General features: G+C 37.3%; 1 long non-coding RNA gene across 1 annotated transcript in view; it reads right to left on the bottom strand.

The window, feature by feature from the left end:
* The window catches only part of LOC128097289 (uncharacterized), an 87,139-nt gene that overhangs the window by 26,270 nt on the left and 36,595 nt on the right, over positions 1 to 24,274 (bottom strand). The window contains exon 2 of the long non-coding RNA XR_008213832.1: positions 15,221 to 15,351. This is a non-coding gene — a long non-coding RNA (uncharacterized LOC128097289). The remainder of the gene's footprint in view (positions 1 to 15,220; positions 15,352 to 24,274) is intronic.

Here is a 24,274-nt window from a genome sequence, read left to right as displayed (position 1 = left end):
TATCTCATATTCTTTATTCAGCTCCAGCAATACCTGGACCTATGGTATGTACAATTGAATTAATCTTCAAGTTGCACAACTTTGCCTTTGTGTTGTTGGTCTGTGGGGTATTTTTCTAACCCTAGGTTTCCTCTTCCTTCTATTTACCTCTCTAATTTTCAATTTCTTCACTACCTATTCTGTATGAACCTAAGCTGAAAAGTATAAAGTTCCAGAAATATCCTGTTCCTAAGATTTAAAACACCATCATCATAAAAAAAAAAACCAACAAAACATTTACCCAGTGGGGAACCAAATGAGAACTATGGGAGACTTTCAAAAACATATTCAACCACTTATCTCACCAGGAAAAGCAAACCTAACAAGAAAATTAATTTTTAAAATGAACTTTGTGCTGAATGTATTTTTTTTAATTCTAGATAATTACCAAGAAAATAGTTCTTTGAACTCTGAAAGTATTAGTAACCAAACAGGGACAAATATATCTTAACTTTATCATTTTAAAGTGCCAAGTCATGGTGGCATAATTTGCAGAGGTGTTATTCATTTTAACATTCAAGCAAGAATTTCAAATGCATTCCTTACATACATTAGAATGCGCAAAATTCATTCTGGTTCAGAAAATATTGATGATAGTGCTAATGAGCTAGCACTAGGGTCAGTTAGTTAAATAAAAATTTGGCAAAAAGAAAATAAAATGAGACCTTTTTCCAGGCAGAATGAGAGTTTTGGTTTCTCACTAGGTAAATCAGAAGAGCAAGAAATAAATGACAGAGATGAAATACCTGTGAGATACATCTAAGGGAAAAATGCAGACATTCTGAGAGCAGCAAAGAACACTTGCTTTGAACATATTTATGAACAAGTTGTAGCCCTTCAGCATTTTCCAAATGACAAGGAATAAAACTTATCTGACAAGAGGCCTGGAAGATTATTTGAAAAAATCTGGTGCTTATCCTATGGCACTGGAGTCATTCTGAGGAAAGGCATCTGCCATCACTAGTATAAGGTGTAGCTAGAGTTTTCCTGCCTGGCCCACAGTCAGGACAAATCTCTGTCATCCACCAGTCCCACAGCCACTCAGACCCAACCAAGTAAACACAGAGACTTAAATTGCTTACAAATTGTATGGCCGTGGCAGGCTTCATGCTAACTGGTCTTATAGCTTAAATTAATCCATTTCCATAAATCTATACCTTGCCACATGGCTCGTGGCTTACCGGTGTCTTCACATGCTGCTTTTCATGGCAGAGGCTGGCAGTGACTCCCTCTGCCTTCCTGTTCCCTCAATTCTCCTCTCTGTTAGTCCCGCCTATACTTCCTGCCTGGCCACTGGCCAATCAGCGTTTTATTTATTGGCCAATCAGAGCAATTTAACATACAGACCATCCCACAGCAATAAGGAGTCTCTCAAAATCTCAGAGTAAAATCTGTGACAAATGTTTTCTTTTAAAACAAAGCTATTAAAATGTGTGTAGTTTGTGGTTAGTTTTTCTTAGTTGTGTGTGAACATGCCCATTATTTACTAATTCTCAACACCAAAAATTAATAATATATATGTCTTATGATTATGGAAAGGCAAGAAATGTAAATATTATATCTCACCAAGTACTTCATGAAGGATTTTACCTCCAGCATTTGATGTGAACCTCCTAACAGTTCAGTGAGGTGGGATTTATCAGTCCCATTTTACACCTCAAAACTGAATACCATTAGGTAGTTAAATAAATAGCGAGAAACCTCAGCTATACAGTTGAATGAAAGCTTAATTCATCTTCAAAAGATGTGACCTATCCACACTATCATGTTGCCTTCAAGTTCCTTCAAATTTTTTTCTAAGAGTAATTACAGAAATAAACAAAAACTTAATAATGACCATAATGACCACAGAGTCTATAAGTCTAAATTAAAATCCTTGAAATCTGAATCATACTAAGATCAAATTGTAAACTTTCTTTGCAAATTTTATTTCAAATGCAAGAACACAAAAGAATCTTTATTTCCCAATGCTTATTATATATATGATTTTACACGGCTTTCAGGACTCTTGCAATCTAGTTTGGTATAAGTAGAGTATCTATAAATACAATAATTTCTTATTATATGAGAATATAATTATTATATGTGAAAGATTCAATGCAGAAAATTTCTGAAGAATATGTAATTTTGAAGTTATTATTTTGTTTGATAAAACAGCAATGAAATAATCTTTTCTCCTTTCTTATTTCCTTCCTTCCTTTCTTCTCTCTTTCCTTGTATGCTACATTGATTTTGTCACCTCTGAATGATCATTCCAAGAATCTTGCCTGCTAAAAAGATTTTCTTTCCTAATCCATCAGAATAAACAAAGTCCTGTGATGAGAAATTATGACAAGGGCTTCTGCATCCCTCTTATACTGTTGATCATTGAACCAAAAATGAGAGGTCATTCCAGTTTAAATTTCTCTTGGCTCATCACATCTCCACGTTTACTTATAGATGAAATAATTTTACATTATAAAAAGGAATACTAAGAACTCCTAGATAATAAGAAATTCCTTATATTTTCTCTCTATGTAGAAGGTCCTAATAACATCAAAGTGACATAGAAAGTACAAAAGCCTTAGAGATAATTTTTCCACTAAGTTTATTTAATCCATCCTTGACCATAAGCAAGCGTTATGAACAGCATTGGCTCAAAATGAGTGGAATTAAAAATACAGATTACTCTGAGCCAGCAATTTTGAGTTACCTTTTGAGAATTAGAAGTGTTCAATACCTGTTTTGAAATCCTGGACTGATTTAAAAAAAAAAACAAACTTTAAACAAAACTTTTGCTTAGGAGAGGAGAAAGAACACTTAGTTAGATAGCTTTAAAACATCAAATTTACCTGGTGCTATCTATGAGTAGCAATCATTTGTTCTAGAAAGAAACACTAATTCATTCTTAGACCTTAGACCCAACACTTACTAGTTGTGAACATTGTGCAAACTCTCTGTTATCTTATGCCCATGTCTTTCATACTCAAAAGAGGACATGCTCAAATCAGTCATAAGAATTTAATTCACTAAGGCCGGGGACACTTGGCCCAACATCTCATACAGAGTAGGTATGTAGTTGTAGGAGCCCTTCTGTTTGGTTCTTTTTATTTGCATATGCCACAGTGATAGATATATGTCAAATCTTAACAGATACTTACCAAGGCCAAGCACTTTTAAAATCTTGATTCTCAAACATTCAACAGTGTCTTCTACATATAAGGAAAGTTGTTTCTTTCATTTCCTTTGTAACTGATTTTTATAAAAATATTTTATCAGCTCTAATGAATTTTTATTGATTTTCTTAAATTCCTTTCAGTTGGTTACCACCTTTGCTACTGACAGCAGAGTCCAGCCTCTTGCTTAATGCCTTCAACAAGAGTATGTGGAGAAAAAGAATTCACCTTCTTTTGGGGTGTATGATCCTAATGTTTACTTCTTTAAGTTCTGTCTACATGGATCAAGTAAATATTCAGTTAATTTTTGCAGAGTAACATTTAGCTAATATTAGTAATTTTATTAAAATTATTTTTTATGGGGTGGAGGATGTAGCTCAGTTGATAGAGTGCTTGTCTAGCTTGCATCAAAGCCCTAAATTCAATCCCCATAACCACATAAACCAGGGGTGGTGGTGCATACCTGCAATCCCAGCACTTGGAAAATGAAACAGGAAGATAAATATTCAATGCCACCCTCTGTTAAATAGCAAGATTAAGGCCAGTCTTGGTCAAATAACCATGTCTCCAAAAGAAATATTTTACTTTGATAAATTTTAACTCTGTTCCCTTCATAGGTATAGACTTATCATAATAACAATGTTTCTTAAAATTAAAGTACACTGACCAGAGCTCTTGAAATGCTTGTCTATTGCTTATAGCAATCTTGGATTTAACTGCAGTTTGCCTTGGAAATCCAGATGTAAATAGTTATAATAACAATGTGCATCCAAAGAAAAACCTATTTCCATTGTAGTACTTGATATGTCTGACAGTTTGTATAGTTATCAGAGTCTTTGGAAACATATTTGAACTTTATTTAAGAATAAAGAAAAACTAGCTACTGTGGCTTATTGGGGTAGTAGAGTCATAAAAGTAGTTAACACATTATTTCCTTAGCTACATGAACAAAATTGTGAAGATGGGTAGTTGCTTGCATCAGTAACAAGTCAGCCATTCATGCAGCAAAATTCACAGTTCAAGTTTTCTTCTCTCAAAATCATACAACTCATTGAATAATAACCAAGAGCAGATTCCAATGTATCATCAAGTCATAATTAACTTATTCATCTCCTGGCACTAACCACTAATCCAAACAGGACTGAGTTAGGAATGTAACACTGTTGAGTAGGCTGGATTAGGCATCCTCAATTCTTCAGAGAGTGGAAGTCCCTTATTATTTCAATTACTGTATATGGTTATAAAAATCTGTCATTTTCCCATAGTATCAGAATAAGTTCTGTTCTTGAATGCCAAGAAATCAATGAAAAAGAGTAAAGCCTTAACTTCCAGAAGTGATGAGAAACCATGGATAAAGCTATTTTGAGACAGATAACATTAAACAAAGGTTTTCTTTTTTTTTCATTAAGAAATTTTTTATTCATTTTACATACCAATCACAGGTCCCCCTTTTCCTTCCACCCACTCCTCCAGCCTTCCCCCACCCAATAACCCCCCATTCCCTCCTACAAGAAGGTAAGGCTCCCTATGGGGAGTCAGCAGAGCCTGGTACATTCAGTAGAGGAAAGTTCAAGCCCCAAGGCTATGCAAGGTGTCCCACCATAGGTAGTGGGCTCCAAAAAGCCAACTCATGCACCAGAAATGGATCCCAACCTCACTGCCAGGGGGTCCCTTAAGCAGATCAAGCTACACAACTGTCTCACTTATGCAGAGGGCCTTGTCCAGTACCGTGAGGATCCACAGGTGTTGGTCTAAATTTCATGGTCTAAATTTCACTAGTTTGGTTTGGTTGTTTCTGTAGGTTTCTCCATCATGATCTTGATGCCCCTTGCTCATAGAATCCCTCTTCTCTCTCTTCAACTGGACTCCTGAAGCTCAGTCTGGTATTTGACTGTCAATCTCAAGCAGAGGGTTTCTTGACAAACACCAATGATCGCTTTATTCCAGAAAGTGGAAGGGTATTAAAACCACAGGCAGTGCTTATATTTATCTTATTTTCTACCACCAAGATTTGGGGTGGATAAACTTTAGAAAGAAGTTCTAAATTCTTCTCAGTATGATTAAGATTCTGTGGTAAATGCAGAAATTAAAGGTGTTTTAAAGAGGTTAATATTTGATCATGGTATTAATGCATGGAAATGCATAGAAGTAGCCATGATCATTTTTAGCCAATTTTTTCTCCAGTCGTATTTTACCATTTTTGGTTAAGATATTGCCCATTTGCCAAAAGAAGGGAAATGTTTACAAACTTAGATTAACTTATTCTGTTCACAAACCCAAGAAACAAACCAAAATTCCAAACTACTAACATACAGATTAATAGATTCCAACTTTCCCTTCACTGGGCCAGACAACCTTTTCTTGTGTGTTGGTAAGGGTACAATATATAAACTGAATTTTATTGACCTACAGTGAATCCCCCACAATTAAAAAGCTTCTATCATCAGAATATTTAAGATGAACTAGATAGGAGTCTATATCCACCTCCTCTGCAAAGCAAAGTCTTAATAATATGTCATTGATATTAAACCCATTGAAATTTGAGGAACCATTTTTAATGTATGGGATATGTTTACATCAGTAGTTTACTGTTAGAATCTATTTCCTTTACTTATATTAATATCTTTGATAAGGTTCCTTCTATTCATGCTAGCCTATAGTCTGATGTCTTTATAAATAGGATCATATTTAATTCCCTGCTTCACCAGCATTTTCTAAATTCTTTCCACCATGGAAGAGCTTGATGGTTTTAGCAGAAGGAGTGATCAGTCCAACCCAGTTTCAGTCCAGAATCTAAAATTTCTAATCTTATCAGAGTAATCCTTTTTCCTCTTCCATATTGTTTGTGCAAACTTAGATTACAACCCAGATTATAACCCAGATCAAAGGGATGAATAAAACCCACAGAGCTGATTTGTGGGGAAAAAAAATACATGAGAACAAGCTGAAGTCAGCTAGGAATGAAGCCTGGTATATCATTCATTTTTGCAAAGGAGGGTGTCTTGCTCTTCTCAGAGAACTAATAACAATCTTCTCTCCTTCTAGAATCTAGAAGATTAGAATTATGGTAATAAATTCTGATACCACATAGGGAACTACTCTGTTAATGATGCTTATCCTGCAAGAAGAGTCTGTGCCCAAATGTTGAAATTGGTTTGAGACTATAGCATTAATTGTTGACTCAAACAAACAATTTCTAGAGATGAACTCTTCAGCATTGAAACAAGAATCATACACTTCTTTCAACAGTGAGAGACTAAGTCCTCTCCCTGTAAGGGAACTAGTGACTTTCTTCTAACAATCAGTGTAACAAAAGTGAGACAATGTCTGCTTTCCAAGACTAGTCCATGAAACACGTTGTAACCACTTCTTCCTTCTCTCGGCTTCTACCTGTTCTTTCTCGTCTTCTTTTCCTGTTCTCTCATCTTCCTGCCCTTCCTTCCTCTTCTCTCCTCTCTCCCCTCCTTCTCCCCTAGCCTCCATCATGTAGAAAAGACATCCAGGCCCATCCTAGAATCACCACATGAAGTCATTCCTTAATTAATGACTCAAAGAAACCATGAAATAATAAATATTTATAATATTAAGCTGCCAAATTGGAGTATTATTTGCTTTGCAATAATAGATAACTAACATACAACCCAGCCTCTGGTATGGTTAATCTAAAATGCCAATAATGTCTCTGTATTGTTTTAATTACTTTAATTGGAAAACCTGTTTCTTTCATTACTGTAGTCTGTTAGAAGCTAGTATTACAAATTTCAATACTGATCCATTAAATAATAATGTTTTAGAAGGAGGGTGGAAAGAAAGCAGTTTGTTGTTAGTAAACTTAGCACTGTCAAAAGACAGAGGGAAATATCACTTTACCAGTAAATATAGAGAAGAGAGCAACAAGAAGAGGGAAAACCTCATTTAATACAAAGTTACTGAAGAAAGACACCCCCTCCCCATCTTTGCAAATAAAGCATACTGTTTTATAGCCACTCAAGCAGTTATTTCCAAACAGGGGGTTTCTGACGTCTCAGCTTCCTGTCATGTTCTGAATTAGGCAAGAACTCTAACGACAGGCTCCTAAGAGACTTAAAATCTAGGCAAGGCCAAATTATGCACAAATGCAAGTCAGAGGGCCTGGATCTCTGTCATCCCAGGAAGTGGACAGAAAGCTCAATTTCCACTGGCAAATCAAGCAAATTGGCCAAGGACCAAAAACGTGAAGCATGGATAAGAAAAGAAAGTTGAAACAAGGCCACCCACGCATCTCAAAACTGACAGAAAGCAAGTGTATTGATACTGAGCAGCTTTTTAGCAAGAAAAATATTCTGGAAACCCAGTCATTAGAGTTCATAAAAGTTGAAATTGGAGAATGAAGAAAATCAAAATATAACAGAGAAATCCAAAGATTTAGACACAGACACACAACTGGCTTCAAGAGATGTAACGTGTTGGCGCTGAGTGACTGACTGTCTGCCCGTCAGGATAAGAGAGGAAGATCGGGGAGGAAGGAAAGGAATTGGTGTAGTATCGTTGCCCAGAAATTGCTGGTTTGGGGAGATTTGACTGACTCCTCTTAAAACACACAGTACATGTGAAATACACCCATGGAAGAATAGCATGTGATGTCAGACCTTTTGCTTTCCGGGGATTCTACCACACATATTACTCACCAGTTTTCTTATTCTGAGTTTAGAAAAATAATGGTAAACTTTTATTTCACTATTTATTAGAAGAAAACACTCTGGTTTAATTGAAGTAGAATATTTTTCTAGTGGGTACTGGATTTTCTTTTTCTGGCTTGAAGATGAAAGTATAGGTGGGAAATCTTGCAATTCTAGGGAATGGAGTCAGGATTCAAGTCTGGGTCATATGCCTTATAACCTCTTTCTATCACTTTAAGATAAATGAAACTATCCTGTAAAGAAATCAAACTTTATCCATTGCCCTTATTTTAGGAAAGTAAAACTATGGCAGTTGTTTAGAAAGTTGAAATTAAGAACTAACATTGTGTTTTGCCTTTCTGCTATTCTCACAGTGAGAGCGAAGCCAAAGCCACAGGTTTCTTATGATGGAAAAACCCCTTCTCTTTTCTCCACTTTTTTTTTTCTTTTCTAAATAGTGCTTCGATACTAACATCTATGCCAAATTCTGCTGTTCTTGCTCAAAGTTTCCCAGCTTCTCCCTTCATGTATACACTGATTGAAAACATAATGATGCAAACAGCAATCATAGCAAACAAGAGTCAAGTCCTCATGGGACTTTTACATTTCAGGGACTCCTTTACAGATTGTAAGATGTTCTACACAAAAGGAAAAGCATAGTGATAAAACAATATCATTAGGAAAATCCTCTCTGTAGAATCAAATCTTACTCTTCAACCCACTGCCCAACAATTATGAATATGGATTCTTGATACAAACTATTTGACCCTGCCTCTGGCTAGAGGTATAGTTTTTGGCATGCTACTCAGCATACTTTTCTTGGCTTTGCATTACATTATAAACAGAGTTTTTCTATGTTTACTAGTACAGTCTCAAACTCACTGTGTAGGCCAGGTTACCCTCAGACACAGCACCACTTGTGCTTACGCCTCCCTAGTGCTGGGATTAGAGATACATTCACCCTCCTATTCACCTTGAAAAACTCTATGAGTAAACCTGGGATGAGGGGGGCAATAGAGAGGAGGGGATGGGGCATGAGGGAATGAGGGAATGGGAGGGTCGAGCTGGGGGAGGGATGGAGTGTGAGAGCAATGAAAGAGATATCTTAATAGAGGGAGACATTATGGGGTTAAGGAGAAACCTGGTGCTAGGGAAATTCCCAGGAATCCACACAAGGACAACCCTAGATTAGACTACTAGCAATAGTGGAGAGGGTGCCTGAACTGGCCTACCCCGGTAATCAGACTGGTGAATATTATAACTGCCGTCATAGAGCCTTCATCCAGTAACTGGTGGAAGCAGATACAGAGATCCACAGACAAGCACCAGGCTGAGCTCATGGAGTCCAGTCGAAAAGAGGGATTATATGAGCAAGGAGGGCTCAAGATCATGATGGGGAAATCTACAGAGACAACTGGACCAAGCTTGCAAGAACTCATGAACTTTAGACCAACAGCTGTGGAAGCTGCATGGGACCAGACTAGACCCTCTGTATATGAGAGACAGTTGTGTAGCTTGGTCTGTTTGAGGGGCACCTGGCAGTGGGATCAGGATCCATCCTTGGTGCATGACCTGGCTTTCTGGAGCCCATTACCTATGGTAGGAGTTCTTGCTCAGCCTTGATGCAGCAGGGAGGGGTTTGGTCCTGCCTCAACTGAATGTACCAGGCTTTTCTGACACCCATGGGAGCCCTTACCCTTTTGGAGAAAGGGATAGGGGTAGGCCAGGGAGGGGGGAAGGCTGAGGGGGAACAAGAAGAAGGATGAGAGGGGGATCTGTAGTTGGTACACATGAATTAAAAAAGTCTTAAAGAAAAACAACAATAGTAATATAATGGACTTCTTAGAGTTCTTACAGAAATTAAATGAATCAACACAGATAAAAGTTAGAAACAAGTCCTGTTTCTACTATAAACTTAACAAACATTGTTTTTTAAGGGTGGTGGCTATCAAATCATGAAAGATAGCAAGTACCGACAAGTCGAAATCCTGCACAGTCATGGAGAGAATGAAAATTAGCACAGCTATCATGCAAACCCGTGTATAGTTTCCTAAAAAAAAATTAAAAATATAATTACCTTGTGATCCAACTATCTCACTCTTGAGTATATATCCAAAGACAATTACATCACTATCAATGAGACACCTGAAGGCGTGTCTTCACTGCAGTGTTATTTACATTAACCAAGATATAGACTCAAACTTGAGTGTCTAGCAAAGAAATATCATACACACTATGATACATATGTGTATGTATATTAAAGAGAAATCATATAATTTGTGACCGTTGGGTGAACCTGAAAAATATTCCATAGCTAAAATAAGCTATGCACAGAAAGATAAATGTTAGGTGATTCCTTATCTGCTCAAGTAAAAAGTTGGATTCATAAAAGCAGAAAGTAGAATTGTGGGTACCCAAGGTTAGAGAATAGGAGACTTGGAGAGATGGCTGTAAAGAATATAAAATATTAGAGAGAATAATTTCAATAGTTCTATTACAAAGTATGTAAGAAGTTTGTAATATTTCACATTTTTAAAAAGTGCTAAGACAGTCTCTCTCCTATGGTGATATTTTATTTGTACTGAAATGTGATTTTATTTGTATGTTAATAAATAAAGTTGCCTGGGGGTCAGAGCTAATAGCAAGGCATAGTAGAGCAAGGCGTTGGTGGCGCACGCTTTTAATCCCAGCTCTTGGGAGGCAGAGCTAGGCAGATCTCTGTGTGTTCAAGATACAGCCAGCATGGAGACACACGCCTTTAATCTCAATACCAACCTTAGAAGATCTGGAGGTCTATACAGATGGGTAGTGACAAGGAGGTCATGTGGTTGGGTTTACAACCAATGAGAAGGCAGAACAGAAAGTCTATATAAAGACAAAAACACAGGAAGTAGGTCTCTCTTGGCTGGAGAGGATAGCTGAAGCAGGAAGGGTAAGGCTCTTAGCTCTGACCTCTTGGGCTTTCATCTTTACATTGGCTCTGTGATTCTTATTTAATAAGACAGTTACTTCTACACTCTCCTTTCTCCCTCCCTCCCTCCTTTCCTCCCCTCTCTCTATATATGCATATATGTATGTAACAGATGCATACATACATATATAAATACATATAATTTTTCAAGGAATTTTTGCAATAAATTTCTTTTAAAATTAGGTTTTATACATCAAATTTTCTTCTACATTAACAATGAATGTGAGATTAGGACAATTAAAAATTCAATTTTAACCAATTTTTCTTTGTTGTAATCTCATATTAATAAACTAGATTTGAATATGAACGTACTTGCTAGGAATAAATTTATCCATTCAACATTTAAATATGACTATATTAACTCAAATTGAGATAGTAGAAATATTTGCTCTTCAATGATGCTTATACAAAATTTATCAGAAATAAAGAACAAATATTTTTGAATAAATATATTCACTTCCAACAGCTTGCAACATTCTGTTTCGCCTTTTATTTTAATTTGCATTTTATGCCCACCATAAAAAAGATGGTTTTCCTGTTGTTGTTTTTTTAATGTCTATTAAAGGTTGGTCGTAGTCAAATACTTGAGTACACATTTCACATTTGGTTTAATGTATGACTACGAAAAATTTACAAGAATTGAAATCAGCATAAATTTCACTGCTATTCATGCACACTGTCTAGTAATACATAAGGCAAGTAATGGGCTCTTTGTTTTGCAAGTGGAAATGACTTACACTATTCTACATCTCAACTGTGAATCCATCATTTTGATATTTTTACATTTTTCTCCTATATATTTGCTACATAGCAGCATATTTTAACAAGGCATATGCAGCAGAAGGTTAAATTTTTAGTTTAATAACTTTAAACCCTAGTGAAAGCTTGATACTGTGTTGATTTAGTATCAAACAGCCTTCTAAGTACTTTAAACCTGTAGATTCGTAACAGCCCTCAACACTCTTAGAGAAGTTTCTATTGCAGCAGACAGCAGTTGATAAAGATCTACAGCTTGTCAGAGTACAGAGAATGAGGCACTATGCGGTGCTCAGTCTTAATGAGACATCCACACCACACCCCCTCCTCACATTGCTCAGGAAACATTGTACAAGAGGGGATGGAAAGGTTGTAAGAGCCACAGGTTAAGGAAGGTTGCTATGGAACAGTCTTCTGGACATGGCAGGGCCATTGCATTTGTGAACTCCAGATGGCTGTGATTATCTGTACAAGACCTATACAAAACTAAGCCAGTTAGGAATCCAGCATCCATGGAGAAGAGGCTCACAAAGCCTGATTCTTAGTCAAGTTTGGTTAGCTGGAAGCTGCTGCTTAGGGAAAGTTAGTCTTCATTCAGGAAGTGGCCCTTATTAGGATGCCCATGAACCAGTGTATGACCCTATAACCAAGCATGTAAGGACAGCACTAACTAGACTCAGAGGGCTATGAAAAGGGGGCATGAATTTGGAATGGGGTATAGCTGAGGGGTCTAGGAGAAGTTGGAGTGTATGGGAAGTTGAGATATTGAAAACATATTATATATGTACTTGAAATTCTCAGAGAATAAATAAAAATATAGAATAAACTCCAGGAAAAGGATATCCACTAAGTTTAAGCTAAATCTTGTAGTATTTACAATTCCACAATAGATTTTCTAGCTCTAATTCCATTCTTAGAATCATTTAAACCCCTTGTTTCTACATCTACTGTAGTGGGTTTTCCGGGCTGCCCTACATCTCCCTCATTTCCATATCCCTGGTACTCTGGTGCTTTGTATGTAAAGTACTATGATGGAAAAAACAATGTGTCAAGGAATTCTGGACTTTTTATAAACCTTATTAAGGCATAGTGCTAAAAGGAAAAAATTGAGGCCTTCTGTCAATATGATGCCAGAACTCAATGGACCTCCTGTCCCTCCTGAGTCAAGTCCTGAAGCAAGTCAGAAACTCAACACTGCAACAAAGCTGGTATCATCACATAAGTTTTGAGAAAGTATTAAAATTACAGAGTAAAACATCCTTTAAATTGACAGTATTCTCTAGAGGTCTTGAGGATGTAGCTCAATGGTAGAATACTTGCACAAGGCACTGGGTTAAATCCATACTTCTGAAAAACAAAGCACAAAAAATCCATTGCATTCCTAGTCACACTGATTGTTAAAAGTCAATTAAATTTGATTAATTACCTTAATCCTCCTCCAACTGCAAAATAAATAATTACTAATAATATTATTACAGCTATTTATTAAATGCTCACTGTGTGTCTGGCATAATACTAGGCATTTTATATGGATCATCTCGGTTGCTTTTCATATAATCCACATAAGCAGGTAGCATTGCTTTGCTCTTTTAGTTATATATGTAGTAAGTGTAAAGCAAAAAATCATGCTTATGCAAATAATTTTATCCACTGCATCAGGTACAATAAAAGTTGCATAATTTACAATGACCTAGGGTGGACTTGATTATGTGGATCTTAATTACACTATAAACAATAAACTTTGAAACTGGTACAAGATGTGAATACTGGATATAAAAATCTACATTTAGAAAGCAAATATAATAAAATGAAAAGAAGGTGAAAACTTGACATAAAAATATCACTTGAAAAGTAGCTTGGTTTTGACTATCCCAGCCTACTCTTCCACCTACCCCTTTTCAAATCTTGCTGTGTCAAGTATGGACCTATCTTCCTTAATCAGACAGAAAGGAAGCTAAAATTGTGGCTGTCCTTCAGCTTGTCTCATTGTTTCTTGCAAAGTGTTGGGGGAAGAGATTGTGATGGATGTGTAGGTGGTAAAATTTTACAGTTGTGTCATATTGTGAGGAGAAACTGAGAAAGTAGCACCACTTCAGATTCTGCTCCAATTGTATACTAAGTCTGCACATCCTGTGAAATACCAAGTGCTCTGGAGGATGCTTTCATCTTCAAAAACAAAACAAAAAACTGTCCTTTTGTGTTGACTCCAAAAAAAAAAACATAGAGTTGGCAGGGTTGCATATGGCAAGAGCACTGCCTTGTCAATTAAGCAAACTACCCATCAAGTGGGATTTTTGAGTCTAGTTGTAGACATCAGGATGAGGAGGGAAGGATGATTAGGGCACATCACTGACAATAGAACTCAGCAGAATAGAAGCCATTGGCTTTCCTCTGGCAGCCTGAATGCAAACACTTGCCAAGTTCTTATTAGGTGGTAGAATTGTGAGATAGAAATCTATTGGATTTATCAAAGCCAAAGTTGCAGCTGTCCAAGGACAATAGCTCACATAGTTTCTATGTGAACATATGGAAACTTTCAAGAATCATGGTTTTTGTAACTATATGGTAGTGGCCTAAATGTCTTAACTAGAAATAATGGTCTACTTATTCCAAGTCCTTAACCAGGTTGAAGAATGAGATCCTTGTCCAAATTACAGTATTTGTCTAATTTCATATTAATAATGAATATTCTTGTACAATTTTACAAAGGAACATCTTTACAAAATTTACCATGGGTTTGGCATTAAACAATTATTTTCAAGTTGTAGATGAAATGGTCCTTGGTTAGGAGCTGGAAAATGTTAAATGGCAAGCCTGAATACCACTCAGAGACTCATTTATTGCCTTCTTGTAAGAGGGAATAAGAATAGGTGGCTACCAAGATGGGCAAGAAAGAATTAATCTTTATCTGAAACCCAAATATACACAGAATATGGAATCAGTGTAAGAAAGCACAACTTGTTATCTAGACAAATATCTCAAGGAAACACAAACAAACCATAATGCTCATTTCATTAATTTTGTTAAGTAGCCTAGCTCTAGCGCAGTATAATGGTCTGGTAAAGCAAGGCCCTCTGGCCCTATCCATTCTGGAGATAAATTGAGGCTGCTGTGAAAAATATGCCACCCACAAGAGCCCAACTTTAATGTGAAAGTGCAGCAAATAGAAAATAAGCAACCTCGCAGCTTTGATTGTAATGTAAACTTCTCAATGATTTCTTCACAAACTTTAATCATCTACCTTCTACAATCTGAAGCAGTGAATATGAAGTTCACTCTGCAAGGACACAGCACAATCTGACACCAAAGACATGGATATTCCGTTCAATAATCAGTCTTCTCATCGCTTAGCAGAGCATGTAGCAGCATCGCAAGCTGATGGATTTGAATTAAATGCAAAGGACTCCTTAATGGGCATGCATCTGCAAGATAAGGAAGTAATGGTTCCAAAGAAAAATAGCATTGTTCTCACTGAAATTTGGAGACATGCCCATTGCTTTTTTTTTGTCACAGACACCTCATGATTTACACTATCATTGAGGAGACAGTTGATACACATTTATCAGTTACATGACTAGCAGAAAACAGAACCATCCACAACAAAATGAAAGGAAGCAACTTGGAATTGAGAATCGACTTACCTGTTAAGCTTTCCAAACAGGAGAGTCTTCCATTGTTTTGTGGCTCCAGATTTCATCTATTTTCTCTTTCTCTTATGTAGATTCCATGATACATTATTTGGAATAACACTTTTGATTTTGGAATATGTTCACTAAAAGAGAGAATAACCTAATTTAGAAAGAGACTTGTCATCCTTATTTGGTGTGAAATTATTGTTAAATGTGTCATTAGGAAAAGGCCCATTTAGCCAACTCTCTCTTGAAAATCCCACCTCTATATCTTGAGTGTTTAACAGTCTTCTATAGAATCAGTCCCCCCGCACCCCAAAGTCTATGCTTGAATCTATATTAAAAGCTTTTTGTTAAATACCTCCACTTTATGGTAAAAATACCATAAAGTACCACATTAACTATTAGTTGGAATTAACTAGTAATTAACTAATTGGAAATGGCCCAATAGTTCATCTTAGAATTTACATGTTCTAATATAAAATATTTTCTGGAGGAGAACTTTCAGGAAGGCTTTGTTTATTTTGATTTCTAGGGGAGAAAACAAAAATTTCCTAAAGGAAAATTACCTCAAAGCAAGGGAGAGTTCAAACCAGCTCAGAGTACAGACATCCACATCAAAGAGGGGTGACTGTAATGACTGCTCTAAGCCTTCTGTGGCCTGAACTTACTCTCTAGAAACTCTTATCAAAAAGCAAAGAAAGAAAGCAGGACAAATAAAAATCTGGTACCATAAATAAAGATCCAGAAATGTGGGCGCTGTGATCTCCACAGCAGAAAAGGGCCACAAGGGGATCAAGTTCTCCCCCATGGAGCATGAAACCAGAGCACAGGCAGAAGCCTTCCAAGAGGAAGAAAGGATAGCTCAGTGCACTTGAGGGAGATCTCTGATCATCTGTATCTAAAGGGGAAGTGAAGTTGCAGAGATGTGTCTGGTCATGCTGAAGTCATTGAGCACATGAGAGATCAGTAAGGTCTGGGGACTCAGTGCACACATCTTTGGTTTTAAAGTCAAATTATAATCCCCATGACAAATGGCCCTAATTTACACTCTAGCCATTTTTCCTGAATATTATCTCCATGATTAGAGGTTTTTATGATCTAACTGAACCTTTTTCTGCAATATTTAAGGAGAAGCTACATTATCACATGAGTGTAGCTGCCCTAGTCTATCATAAAAATCAACTATATGAAAATTTTCACCCAGACCACAGCTTTAATCTAGTTCCATCTCTTGCTTCAAGACTCCCCAATGATCCCCTGGAACAGCAAATAAATAGGAGCATGCTACCATTACTACATTTATTCCTTGGGTAAATGAATTCTAGAAAGTAAATGACCTTTAAGATTTTCTGGAGCTTCAAAATAATTGCAATAACTGAGTTACCACACACATTAAAACTGGACAAATGCCTGCAATTATGAATAGTCATCAGTTCAACTTCTAATTTCCTAATATATCCACTTTCATAAAAATTATTCATATTTATTATTTATTAGTATGTCTAAGACTGTGTTTCCTCATTTCCAATAACTAAATACCTTCTTGTCTTATAATGTCATCCTATGCCAATGTTAGTCACAAAACTAATGGCTTATATTTACAGAACATCCTATGGTGCACCTGTGCCTATACACTGTTTGCATTTGATTGAAACTAGAGCACAGAGAGGTCAAATACCCTGCCCAACTTCATGTAGCTGCTAAAATTCCAGACCAGTATTCAAATTACTAATTCTCTCACTCAGATACTTTAATTTTCTTGCTCTGTGAGAAGACTTCAGTTTCATCTGCTCTTCCATCAGTAGATTTATCCAAAATGTATTTGTCCCTGACTTCCCTATACACCACACTTTGTTTTCTTTGTCTATATCCTGCTCCCTCCATTATATGTCACTCCTTCAGTAACAGTTACCCAAACGTTTGCTATTCGGTCGGTTGTAGCAAAGTTTCCAAACCATAAAACCTAGTTGTCTCTGTTAATCCTCTTTACTGTCTTACTTGAAATTGAAGACTTGGTTGGAGGAGCCACAGGCAAAAGTTGTTAGAGAAGAAGTTGTTTTCCTGATCTATTCAGGAAAATGTGGATTTTTCAAGCATAAAACAACAGCCTGCAGTGTGACTTTCAGTATGGTGAATCTAACAGGCAAGAAACAATTAGAATGTTTCCACTGACACAGATGTGCAGGGTTTGGAATCCCTTCCAATAGCAATTTCATCATCTCTTTGTTAAATGATTATGAGAGGAGAAAGTTCATCTAGCACGAGCAAGCTACAAAGTTTTCTCAAAATTACATGTAAATACGTGTCAGGAAGCTAACTAGAATTCAAGATTGTTTTATTCCAGGTGAGCAAATATTCTACTGCTCAACTGCAAAATTTCAGGCATCAACACTGAAAATAATTCTTTTGGCATTCAAATTTTATTCATAAAATTCATTTATATAAATACTACATAGTAGTTATCTAGAAAATCAAATTTCATTTTCTTTTCTTTTTTTTTCCAAAGAAAGGAAGAAATGCACTGTAAGCTACAAAGTCCAGATGTCCAGCTCACTGATCTCTCAATTCTTAGTGTCAAATACCTAGAAGGTCCAAAATCAATGAGCCATTTAGCATTTTTTTTACTTACATTAATTTCATTTATTACTTGAGAAGCAAAGAATATTTGTAATTTAAGAAGAACTCCCTCAGAGTTGTTTTGATTTGCATTTCCCTGATGATTAGGGATGTTGATCAATTCCTTAAATGTCTTTCGGCCATTTGAGGTTCCTCTGTTGAGAATTCTCTGTTTAGTTCTATAGCCCATTTCTTAATTGGACTGTTGGGCATTTTGATGTCTAATTTCTTGAATTCCTTATATATTCTGGATATCAGTCCTCTGTCAGATGTGGGGTTGGTGAAGATCTTTTCCCATTCTGTAGGCTGTCGCTTTGCCTTGTTGACCGTATCCTTTGCTCTACAAAAGCTTCTCAGTTTCAAGAGGTCCCATTGATTGATTGTTTCTCTCAGAGTCTGTGCTACTGGTGTTCTATTTAGGAAGTGATCTCCTATGCCAATGCGTTCAAGACTACTTCCTACTTTCTCTTCTAGCAGGTTCAGAGTAGTTGGATTTATGTTGAGGTCCTTGATCCACTTGGACTTAAGTTTTGTGCACGGTGATAGATATGGATCTATTTGCAGCCTTCTACATGTTGATATCCAGTTTTGCCAGCACCATTTGTTGAAGATGCTTTCTTTTTTCCATTGTGCACTTTTGGCTTCTTTGTCAAAAATTATATGTTCATAGGTGTGCGGATTAATGTCAGGGTCTTCAATTCGATTCCATTGGTCCACATGTCGGTTTTTATGCCAGTACCAAGCTGTTTTTATTACTGTAGCTCTATAGTAGAGCTTAAAGTCAGGGATCGTGATGCCTCCAGAAGTTGTGTTATTGTACAGGATTCCTTTGGCTATCCTGGGTTTTTTGTTTTTCCATATGAAGTTGAGTATTATTCTTTCCAGGTCTGTGAAGAATTGTGTTGGTATTTTGATGGGGATTGCATTGAATCTGTAGATTGCTTTTGGTAAGATTGCCATTTTTACTATGTTAGTCCTGCCTATCCATGAGCATGGGAGATCTTTCCATTTTCTGACATCTTCTTCAATTTCTTTTTTCAGGGACTTAAAGTTCTTGTCATATAGGTCCTTCACTTGCTTGGTTAGTGTTACCCCAAGGTATTTTATGTCATTTGTGGCTATAGTAAAGGGTGATGTATCTACGCCTGTCAGAATGGCTAAGATCAAAAACACTGAAGACACCTTATGCTGGAGAGGATGTGGAGCTAGGGGAACTCTCCTCCACTGCTGGTGGGAATGCAAGCTTGTACAACCACTTTGGAAATCAATATGGCGCTTTCTTAGAAAATTGGGAATCAATCTCCCCCAAGATCCAGCTATACCACTCTTGGGCATATACCCAAGAAATTCTCAACCACACCATAAGAGCACTTGTTCAGCTATGTTCATATCAGCATTGTTTGTAATAGCCAGAACATGGAAACAACCCAGATGCCCTTCAACTGAAGAATGGATAAACAAAATGTGGTACATATACACAATGGAATACTACTCAGCAGAGAAAAACAATGGCATCGTGAGGTTTGCAGACAAATGGATGGATCTAGAAAAAATCATCCTGAGTGAGGTAACCCAGACTCAGAAAGACAAACATGGTATGTACTCACTCATAGCAGGATACTAGACATGAAACAAGGATGACTTGTCTGCTACTCACATCACCAGGGAGGCTACCTGGAAAACAGGACCCCAAGAAAGACACAGGGATCGCCCAATGACAGAGAAATGGAATGAGATCTACATGAACAGCCTGGTCATGAGTGGGGGTAATGAAAGGCGAGGGTTGAGGGAAAGAGAGCTTGGGGGAGCGGGAGATCCCAGCTGGATCAACAACAGAGAGAGAGAACAAGGAATAGGAGACCATGGTAAATGAAGACCACATGAGAATAGGAAGAAGCAAAGTGCTAGAGAGGCCCACAGAAATCCACAAAGATACCCACACAACAGACTGCCGGCAATGGTCGAGAGACAGCCCGAACTGACCTACTCTGGTGATGGGATGGCCAGACACCCTAATTGTTGTGCTAGAAACCTCATCCAACTACTGAGGGATCTGGATGCAGAGATCCATGACTAGGCCCCGGGTGGATCTCTGGGAGTCCAATTAGCGAGAATGAGGAGGGTTTATATGAGCGAGAATTGTTGAGACCAAGGTTGGATAAAGCACAGGGACAAATAGCCAAATGAATGGAAACACATGAACTATGAACCAATGGCTGAGGGGTCCCCACTGGATCAGGCCCTCCGAATGGGTGAGACAGTTGATTGGCTTGATCTGTTTGGGAGGCATCCAGGCAGTGGGACCAGATCTTGTGCTCATTGCATGAGTTGGCTGTTTGAAACCTGGGGCCTATGCAGGATTGTTTGGCTCGGCCTGGGAGGAGGGGACTGGACCTACCTGGACTGAGTCTACCAGGTTGACCTCAGTCTGTGGGGAAGGCTTTGCCCTGGAGGAGATGGGAATTGGGGGGGGGGGGGGTTGGGGGGAAGGTGAGGCGGACGGGAGGGGGGAGAACAAGGGAATCCGTGGCTGATATGTAGAACTGAATTGTATTGCAAAATAAAAATAAAAATTAAAAAAAATAGCACAGAAGAAAGGCAGACAAGTGAATCAGACCGAATCTATGTGAGTCTGGAGCCTATTGCGTCCCACATAGGTGTCAGCATTGTGCTTAGCAGTGTAATATTTAATTCTCTGTTCTCTTGAGTACCAGAGACCATTTCTTCCTTGTTTGGCTTCCTGTACCTAAAAGAAAATTCTCCAAGGACTTACTGGATTTAGACCTGAGCTCTGAATTTTAAAACATTAGATGTTGCAAAATTAAATGAGGAAAGAAAGGGAAAAATATCAATCAGCCCCTTTTATTTCCTGTAATTAGCTATGAATTTTAACTAGTGAAAACAATATACCCTCCTGGTACTATCTCCTGTCTCTTTATAGGTAGATCTTCATGATACTTTAGGAATTATTGTAAATGCCACAATCATCAGTCTAAAGCATTTCATTTAGGTTTCCCTCTCCAAACCTTTGTTTCCTTAATAACAGTTCTTCTACTGGTTGTTTATTTTTCAGTCTCAAGGGAAACTCGATTTTAAAAAAATTTTATCATAGACCTTAAAACAGAGACAATGAAACAAGTATTTGCTGAGTGACTATCAATTAACTCATTACTTTATACTTAGACAAAATAGTATGTTTAGTGGCTGTCCTTGATGATCCAGTAACTGAACTCTAACGGAGTTTGATATCCAACAAACTATATTAAATATAAACATATTTGTGTTATCTTTGTGTTCAGTCATATGCATGTGTGTGCATGCTTGCACACACATACACATGTGTGAAGGCCAGAGATTGATGTTATCCATTTTCCTCTCTCACTCTCCACCATACCTTTTTAAACAAAGCCTCTCATTGAACTTGGAGCTCTTTGTTTCAGAAAGATTAACTGGCCAGCACGTCTCCAAATTCATTTTGTCTCTCCCCATCATCATTCCTGGGTTTATACACATGGCACATCCCCAACTTAAACATGGGTATACTGGGATCCCAACTCAGGTCATTACGCTTATGCAAGAAACACTTTATAAGCTGAGCCATCTTTCCAGCCCTTGCATTACCTCTTAATATGCAAAGCATATTATTTGGCTCAGATGTTGAACTATCTTTTCAGTACCTATAATACACAGATATTGTTTAAGAGGTTTGGAGCAATGAAGACAAATATAGCTTAGACGCTGGGTGGAAAAGCTCACAATGACTAAGTTTCTTGCTCTGATATAGGATTTCGTGAGACATGCCTGGCTTTTGCTTATTCTGTGCCATCATGCGTGCTGATCTCATTTCCTGAAATGTCATGGTATCTTCTTTCCTAGCTTGAAATACCTTCTTCCTTCTCCAAAGCTCGCTGCCTGGTGATGATCCATGCTGTATTTCAAATCTGCACACAGAGAAAATAGCACGGGCTTTACAACTGTCATCTATAACCATGGTCTGTTACAATAACAAAAAATTCATGCTGAAAATATTGGCAGCCAGCTTCTCTGAAAGAATGTTTCAGTGAATTTCAGATGCAAACAGGGGAAGCACTGAAGATGTTGGGCAAGGAAAATCTAGGCGGGGATGCTGGGAAAGCGGACAATCGTTAGGGGTAGAAGATTAAAAACACTTCAAAATGTCTCCTCTGCTTAATTGAAAAGAGTTTCTCACTTCAGAGGTGGGGAATATCAGAAAATTAAGGATTTCTGGCTTTAAAAATACACAAAGCTGTAGACTCTAAAATTTTTCTATTCTCTTAAGTAAGAAAGATGCTGTGAATGTTACTGTAGGGGCTAAAACACTTCAAACACAGTCTTAAAAGCCAGGTATGGTAGCCCATGCCTGGAATCCTGGTATGGGAAAGCTGAGGTAGGCAGATTGCTGTTGGTTTGAGGCCAGCCTAAGCTACACTATGAGACATAGTCTCAAATAAACAAAAAGCAAAAACAAACAAACAAAACTCACATGAGTTCTCTATATTGGGTTTCTTATACTTCTGCTTTTAATCAAAAATATATACAAGAAAAATAACAGAATTGATTTTAACTACAGACTAAATCACATTGCCTGACAAATGCCACAATTTATAAATTATTAGTTAAGTAAAAAATATTCCAGAAAGAAAAATATCATTATTTTTATCAAATACCCATAAAAAGCTTTATGTTTTGCCAAAACAGTATCCAAAAGAAAAAAATCATAAATATAATTTACCCTATTTCAGAGACCCATATGATATACAGTCTAAAATTTGAAATAGTTTTTATGGGCTACTGTAATGTACTTTAGAAATAAACAAAAACCAGGAATCTAGTCTTCTGTCAGCCACTAATTTACTGAAGATAAACTTCCAGGAGTTCATTCTTGGCTCTGGGAGAAGTAATTTTCTCACTTCATTGTGGGTTATTTTGAACATTGCAATTTTTGTGAGTGCTTTAAAAATGTATAAATGGATTATGTATTTCTAGGCCACCTAACACTGTCACCTTCAAATACCTAAAAAATATGAGTATTCCTGACAGTGGTTCACCTGAGCTGTTCTTTCTCAAAGAAGTACATATTAGAGATGAAAAAGTGGCTAGATACATGCGTAAATTTAAATATAGTTCTCAAGAATGTAGAAACATAGAGCATTATTACAAAGCCATCAGTTTGCATATTCTAGACCACCTACTGTATCATCATGACTCTGGACCCAAAGATTAACAGATAACCCTAAGGAGTCAGTTGCATTTCTCTAGCATAGGTCCTTAGTGTGTTCTATAAGCAGAATGTATTCTCTAAATTTTCCCTGTGTGATTATGTTACCATTACAAACAGGACTCCATCATGTCAGTTCCCTACCTCTGCATCAAGATCTGTCACCCAGAGACTGTAGCATCGCGTCTCTCCTCCATTTCTTCCAGGCAATACATGTAGTGTCATTCAAGGCCCGCCTAAAGTCAACACTCCACTCTGAGAGCCAGTATCATGTCACTGTTCTTTCTAGAAAGTCCTCTTTTTCTCATCTAGCAGGAGCCAAGCCATCACTATGTTTGCTCAAGTGACACAAGGCTCTCTAGCCCTTTCTCTCTGACCACATGTGATCGAATACTTGTTCAAGAGCTTCCTATTGTGCTGTGACTTCCTTAAGAGCAGACATGTGACCCTCTCTTTATGTTTCTATAGCATATTGAACACTATTTTTAGTTTTTGTCTTTTGTCATTATATATCAAAAATAATTTTCCTTACAGCATATTCTAATCAGTAATTCTATAATCTCCTCAATCCTCCCAGATCCTTTCCACATCTCCACTCACCCAAACCCAAATTCTTTATTTCTCTCTCTTTAGAAAACAGGGAAAAAAATCAAATCAGAGTAAAACAAAACAAAAAGAAAAAAAGAAAAGCATGAGAACGCATACATAGAGAGACACACACATAAAAACAAACAACAAACAAAAACACCAAAACACACCATCAGAAACCATAATATATAAGCAAAAGATTGCAAGGTTATAAAAAAATGCCCAAACAAGGCATTATGAGACAAAACATCTCCAAAAATGCCATGGCCGTTTACTGGTCCTCTTGGTTCCTGGGGATTCTGGATGCTGGATGGTAGACTGAGCAGAGTTCTCCAGAGAACACCCGCTGGACTGCACTTCCCCTCTCCCAGATCCTGTAACCTATCCCTTTACTTGTAAGTAACCCCAAAATAAATCTCCCTTTTAACTACGTGGAGTTGCCTTAATAAATCCCCCAATACTTTACATCCCTGAAATTATTTCCTTTGTTTTATGAATGTCAAATAAGAGGCAAAATAAAAGCATTTTTAAAATCTTCTTTTAGAATATTGAAACTTGCTAACAATATCCAACAAGGTAAGGTCCTTAATCAAAACGTGTCCTTGATTTCACCTCTTAGA

This window comes from Peromyscus californicus, unplaced genomic scaffold (genome assembly GCF_007827085.1).
Source record: "Peromyscus californicus insignis strain IS unplaced genomic scaffold, ASM782708v3 Scaffold_5__1_contigs__length_169319896, whole genome shotgun sequence".
In the NCBI taxonomy this organism is placed as follows: Eukaryota; Metazoa; Chordata; class Mammalia; order Rodentia; family Cricetidae; genus Peromyscus; species Peromyscus californicus.
Note: the sequence above shows the minus strand (reverse complement) of the source record. Positions and strands in the feature narration are given on the sequence as shown.